The 7,246-nt window shown below is 33.6% G+C and overlaps 1 long non-coding RNA gene across 1 annotated transcript; it reads right to left on the bottom strand.

The window, feature by feature from the left end:
- Window positions 1-5,011: 5,011 nt before the first annotated feature.
- LOC141378965 (uncharacterized) lies at window positions 5,012-7,037 on the bottom strand. The gene is made up of 6 exons (XR_012394805.1): window positions 6,994-7,037; window positions 6,659-6,700; window positions 6,454-6,560; window positions 6,048-6,142; window positions 5,841-5,931; window positions 5,012-5,761 (listed from the first exon to the last, which is right to left on the bottom strand). It is a non-coding gene; the product is annotated as an uncharacterized lncRNA (long non-coding RNA).
- Between the last annotated feature and the right edge of the window lie 209 nt (window positions 7,038-7,246).

A 7,246-nucleotide genomic window follows, 5' to 3' on the forward strand; every position in this document is an offset into this window, starting at 1 on the left:
TCAGCAGTGAAAATTAAACGCTAAACTGAACTTCTACTCGGGAAACTGGACTGACACTGGACTGTTTCAATTTACTAGAACTTCTATGTTAAGCTGGTTTGACACAATTTAAAAATCTATACAATTAAAGATTAATTTAATTTTATTATTTAACATTTTGATTGTGAATAGACATGATCTCTTCGAAATTTCCCTTCACCACTCACCAAAAAAATTTAAATAATAAATAAATAAATAATAACTTTCCGAATCATTAAATATAATCAATCTCTGTAGTCAGAGGCTAAATTAAATCTTTAGTGAAATCTTTTATAACGTTAAAGGTCATTAAATAACATTACATTGCATTACATTGCATGCAATTTCCCCTCAATTACCATTGACAATATAAATAAAAAGTGGCAGGGTTCAGTTGCTGAGGGAGCTGAACAGCAATGGGATGATCCATAAACATTTATCCACAGCACCACAAACATCAGACGTCAGTCCACAAGCACAATGATGGGATTAGCACAGATGTTAAGAAGCTTTAGAGGGGAATGATCAACAACCAGCGCAGTTCAATCATGTTTGTTTTTCTATTAAGAGTCCATCCCTTATTTCTCTGTATATATAGAGATTGAGGCTTAAAATATCTCAAAACAACATACAGTCTCTGAACTCTAGATGACACGTGAGGAAATGTTGTTTATGTTTGGGTAAACAATAGAGAGTTCCAATGGTCAACCAAAGCTACTGTATTTCTTTTCACTACTGTACATGAGTGTGATTATTATCCGTAATTCAAACAGTAAAATACCAACGCAATGCAAGGTAGTACAATCTGATATTTTTTTCTTCTGGAGAAAGTCTTATTTGTTGTATGTTGGCTAGAATAAAAGCCGTTTTGATTTTTTTTTAAACTATTTTAAGGACAGAATTAGTAGCCCCCTTAAGCTATATTTTTTTCAGTAGTCTACAGAACAAACCATCGTTATACAATAACTTGCCTAATTGCCCTAACTTGCCTAGTTAACCTAATTAACCTAGTTAAGCCTTTAAATGTCACTTTAAGCTGTGTTGAAGTGTCTTGAAAAATATCTAGCAAAATATTATTTACTGTCATCATGGCAAAGATAAAAGAAATCAGATAATAGAAATAAGTTCTTAAAAGTATTATATTTAGAAATGTGTTGAAAATCTCTCAACAAGGGGGCTAATTAATTTAAGGGGGCTATTAATTCTGACTTCAACTATGTATACACACACACACACACATATATATATATATATATATATATATATATATATATATATATATATATATATATATATATATATATAAGGGATGTAACGTTATCAGAATTTCGGTACGGTAATACCTCGGTATGATTGTCACGGTACGGTATTTATTGAATCATTTACAGGAAAAAACAAAACTTATGAAAATACTCCAAAAAAGTGCCAAAAGTGTCAATGACATACAAATTAGCCATCTATCTGTAAGCTTTGAAACAGGAACTTCAATTTTAATAACAAAAAAAATATTAAACCATGTAAAAAAATAAAGTTTCAATTTAGTATTGTTGAAAACTCATCACATTCAACATTTAATCACTCACTCACTTAGATAGAGATGGGTTTAAAGGAAAATTATCATATAAATATAATCTGGTAAAAGCTGATATCTCTGGGTATTTACAATGTCCCCTGCAACAGAAAAAACCCTCTCATTTGGGACTGAGGTTTCTGGGACAAGAGGGATATGACTTGGCCCAGGTTGACAGCAGTGGGTAACGTTGTGCATTGTCTTTCCCCCACTTGAGAGGACAAACCATGAGTGAGATAGAGGTCTCATGTCTGCATCAATCTGTACAGTGTGCTGACAACACCGCTATTCAGTACGCGCGCGACAACACAGCTGATAAGAACTCGCACGACAACACCGCTATTCAGTACGCGCGCGACAACACAGCTGATAAGAACTCGCGCGACAACACTGCTATTCAGTACGCGCGCGACAACACAGCTGATAAGAACTCGCGCGACAACACTGCTATTCAGTACGCGCGCGGCGACAACACCCGCTTTAGAGTTTTCCAGCTCTTTTTCATCCCCGCTTCTAGCAGCACACTCCATTTCCACATTACTGGATCTGTAGCGACAACAGACCGCAAAGGATGATGGTCAAGCATGGGCTGATGGGAATTGTAGTTTTCGCTACCTCCCGTTCGCTTCATTCGCCTGAGCAAATTTTCTCAGAAGACCTATAGTTTTACCGAGTCAAGCGACTACGGTAATATTGAAAAAAATTAATATTGCAGTATGACGGTATTTACAATACCGTTACATCCCTAATATATATATGGCTTTCAGCAAAGACAATTAGTCAGATAAAAACATAATAATCATACTCCATGGATTCAGTATAGAAACTGTGTATCTTATATCTTATATCTTATGCTGTAAAGTTTCAGATATAGTTTCAGATATAGTTATGGGAAATATTTAAATAAATATAAAAAATGAAACAGCATACTTATTCTGACCTGCATTTTAAAGTGTTTACATCCTATGTGATAATAATAAATGTTAAATTTGACATTGTTTTAAATTCCTTGCAAAAAAAATCAATGTTAACAAATAAACAAGTAAAAGCATTTTTTAAAGGGGTGGTCCACTACGATGTCATATTTTTCCGTTAGTTGATGTGTAATGTAGCTGTGTGAACATAAACAACATCTTTGAATGTAATATGGTCAAAGTTCAATGCAAAGGGAGACATTGACTTTTACTGAGTTAACTTAACAAAGCCTACAGGAAACGAAGTTTAGGGACTACAAAAAATACCTCCAGGTTAATGAGATCATAAATCCTTCAGGTTATGCGCATACACCCCGTTAGCATTAATGGTATTTTGTAGCAAGGGTGTAAACAAGGATGTAAACAATGAGAAATGCTGTTTGGCACCATTAACAACTTAGTTAAAATGTATATATATATATATATATATATATATATATATATATATATATATATATATATATATATATATATATATATGTATATATATATATATATATATATATATATATATATATATATATATATGTATATATATATATATATATATATATATATATATATACACACGTCAAACCCCGGTAAACACACACAATCTTCACCAGCAGGCGTGCATTGTGTCACTATGCAGCCGCTTTCTGTGTGCTCTACATCTCAAATAACAAACTCCCAAAAGATATGTGAAAGTTTCATACTTACACACTTGTCAGATTTTATTTTAGAGAGCAGGTGTGAGGTTCAGCTGTGTCCTCTGTGACATTTTCTGTCTGATTTAGGTTCAAACTGACACGGCTAACAGCTAGTCTGACTGACAGTATTTACACAGCCGTGGCAAAAGGTGTGCTAGTAGAGCAGTGGTGTGATGCTTCCAGGTGACGTGGAGCCAAATCACAGCACAATATTTTAGCTGACCAATCAGAGCCTCTTGAGAACAGGCCTTTGATGAAACTAGAAAATATGATAGTCGTTTTCATATTAGCTGATTCGCATAAGCACACATTGCTTTGCACCCCATAAACACAACCAAGCCTTAAAAATACACTCTAGACCACCCCTTTTATTTAAAATGATTTGTTATTTTGGGGCTGGACTGTAATTTTATTATTGTTTAACTTTAACAAATACATGAATTTCTAAATTAAATAAGTATATTAATTAATACATTTAAAGAAAAATAAATAAATGAATTAATAAATTAAAATAAATAAAAAAATAATAAATTAAAGTAAATAAATCCATGAATTATAAATAAAATAAAATAAATAAATACATGAATTAATAAATAACAGTAAAATAGTACATGAATTAATAATAATAAGTTACAATAATAAATACATTAAATATTCAATTAAACTATATAAATCCATTGATTATTAAATAAATAAATATACAAATAAATAAATAAATAAATTCATACATACCAACATACATACATACATACATACATGCATACACACAAATAAGCTATTGTGCTATTACACTCTGACCCATATAAAGACCTAATGATGTAAACCAGTTCAGAGATAAAAGTATTTTATTCACACGTACATTTACAGATAGTGACTGACATGATAAACCCACCCTGTTCCCCACTACTGCCTGCATATTAGAGAATGTCATTTATTTAATTTTAATATGACAACCCATTCAGGCACTAATATCACAAAATCACAGGCTCTAATAGCCATCGCCGCTGTTTTCCTTATCTAAGATCTGTTGTTGTGCTGAAGTCTAATCATGAATGACATTTCTCTGTTGCGGAGAATGTTGGGCTCCAAGCATTGCAAGACCCCCTGAAGTAATCACCATGTTAATTAAAACAAGGAAAAACAAATCATTCATTAGCGTGTCTCAAGGTGTCTCCTCAATATAATCTATTTATAACCACAACACAAAGAAAGAGACCCCAATTAACCTTCATATGTACTTTAGACCTACAGTATATGAACTATTAGGAGAGCTCGTATAGCACAGATGATGGATAAAGAAAGAGAAGAGAGGAGTAAACGAATACTTAACCATGTCATAACATAAGGGGGGTAGGGGGTGGCGGGGTCGGGGGGGGGTGTTGGGGGGAATCACACTAAATATTCGCTGTTACATTTTTGTAGAATTTACTGTAACTTACTGGAAGCAGTTTGGGAGCAGTTTACTATAAATCAAACTTACAGCAAAAATACTGTTTTTATTTACAGTAATGTTTCTCTTGCTGTAGGCCTTCATGTACACTGTAAAAAATAATACCCCATATCTACTCAATAAATTTAAGGCAACAGATTACAAGCAATATTATTAATTAAATTCAACATAAATGGATTGAGTAACAATTAATCAAATTAGCTTATTTAAAATTAGTCATTTAATTTAGTAAGCAAAAATTACTTTAAAAAAATTTGCAAATTTTAAACAAAAAAATTATTAAATTGAACAGAAAAACTGACACAATGTTAATAAAAACTACTCAATGTTTTTATTTAGATTTAACATAAAAAGTGTGGAGCCTGGTCATCAGCTCTAGAAAATATTGCTTTATATCTACACAATAAAATTGAGGCAACAGATTACAAGCAATAATATTAATTAAACTCAACAAGTATGGATTAGAGCTAAAATTTATTAAATTTTACTTAATTAGTGGAGCCTGTTCAGCAGTGTGGAGCCACAATACAGGCTAACAACAATCTCATAATAGACAATACATCATATAATACACAATAAAACATGTACATTTAAACAAACTGATCATCTTAACAAGGACTTTGATCATCTTATTTTAAACAGCAGTTTCAAACAACTGGACATTAAACAATATTATTTAAAACAATAGACTTAGAGTGAAATTTATGTGATTTAATGCATGAAAGGTATTATTTGCCAGAATAATGCAGATTCATTGAAGCAAAGAGGACACCACAGTTCATGGGAATACTACCCTCTAATATCTTCCAGTGTTAACCAGTCACTTGTTAAAACACCATTCTTTGTCACAGTTAAAATGCATATGTCAAACCCAGGTGGACACAAGCTCTGGGAATGTAGTCAAGAGCCGTGTTTTCACTCTCGCGACTTAAGTTAGCGTGCCAATGCGAGCCAGGGCAAGTCAAGTTTCCACAGTCACTTCCGTGGCCTGATCGGATACCCTGGGCCAAAACAGTCCAGCTGGGGCTTTGGGCGGAGTGAAAGAGGAGTTTGCCTGATTCTGGTAAAGATGAGGTCTATAAGAACTTTAACACCTTCAATGATGATGATGATAATGATGATGATAATGATGCCAGTACCTTTAGGCGGTCCCCTGTAGAAGGCCCCTGCTCAGGTCAACATTACTGCCCTCACAAGCCGTTCAGTTCTTGTCGTTTCTTCATTGTCCAACTCCATTGAGCAACAGTAAGAAAAAATGAATAAAAGAGAAAATATGTTAACAATCTGTTATCATGTTATGACATACAGTCAGAAACTGTAAACATGATAAACATCATAAACTCTACCTTTAATCTCAGATCTCTGTCTTACTCCAAGAGCTCCTCAGCAGCTGTAAAGATCCACGGTGCACAGTGGCTTCTCTCTCAAATTCAGCGCTCACCTTAAAAAACAGAATGACAGACAAAATGTTTACATGAGTTTTATTGATACATTGTAAAATATTTGACCCTTAATTAACAGTAAATTACTGACTAATAATTGTATTACTTTCACAGTAAGCCACTGTGATTTGTTTTACACTTAATTACAGTGAAATTACAGCCATATGTGACTTCAAGGTATATAGTAAGGTCCATTTCTGTGATTTCACAGTATTCTCTTGAAGAATTAACTATATTTTACTGTGAAGTTACAATTAATGGCAAGATGGTTACTGGGATTTAACAGTATGTTGTAGCTGAAATACTTAACTGTAACATGTATGTCCTGCTTGCAACCCTGACAGTCATCCATTCAGTCAGTCATTTTCCTGATAAGTTACACACTTGCTGGTTGATGTGTCTCCTCTGCCTCGGACACTATACAAAAAGTTGTAATTAGTAAATAGTGTTAGACAATATCATTTTTGTTTTGGTTTGATAATGAGGTTCATAATGAAGTGAAAGCCAGAGCTTACCTTGCTTACTTTATTCTGTGGTCACTTTAACTCAATGCTGTGCTGAAACAGAACACAGTTAACAGTAAGTTAACAGAAAATTACCTTTTTAAAAACTCAAACAATCTGTAATACCACGAAATTAGCATTAACGTTACAAACACGCGCTCTAATCTTTTCACTCAAAGCGCACGTGCTGCTGCTGATGTCACAACAAAGTGATTTGGTAACTTCGTTTATAAATAGGCGCGCTAAACAGCGTGACAAAAGAATCTTAAGTTACTTGGTGAATTTCATGCTATACAGAAATATATAACAATTATTCAATTAACAAAGTTGGACATTTCAACACTTACCGATAAATCCGTTTGGATGAGACCACGACATCTCCACGTTGTCTGGTGAAGCGAGTCGGCGTTGTTTGAGTCGAGTGACTCGGTTCGGTTCTAGGAATCGGCTCAATTAAGTGATTTGTAAGAGTCGGATCCCACCCGAAACCTATGGCATTTTTGTGTAATTACCAACACGATTAATTAGCATTTCGCTATAACTCAGTCACACGCATTTACAATAGACACTAATTACATGTTGATGACTATAAGCTTTTGA

Source organism: Danio rerio, chromosome 19 (assembly GCF_049306965.1).
Source record: "Danio rerio strain Tuebingen ecotype United States chromosome 19, GRCz12tu, whole genome shotgun sequence".
In the NCBI taxonomy this organism is placed as follows: domain Eukaryota; kingdom Metazoa; phylum Chordata; class Actinopteri; order Cypriniformes; family Danionidae; genus Danio; species Danio rerio.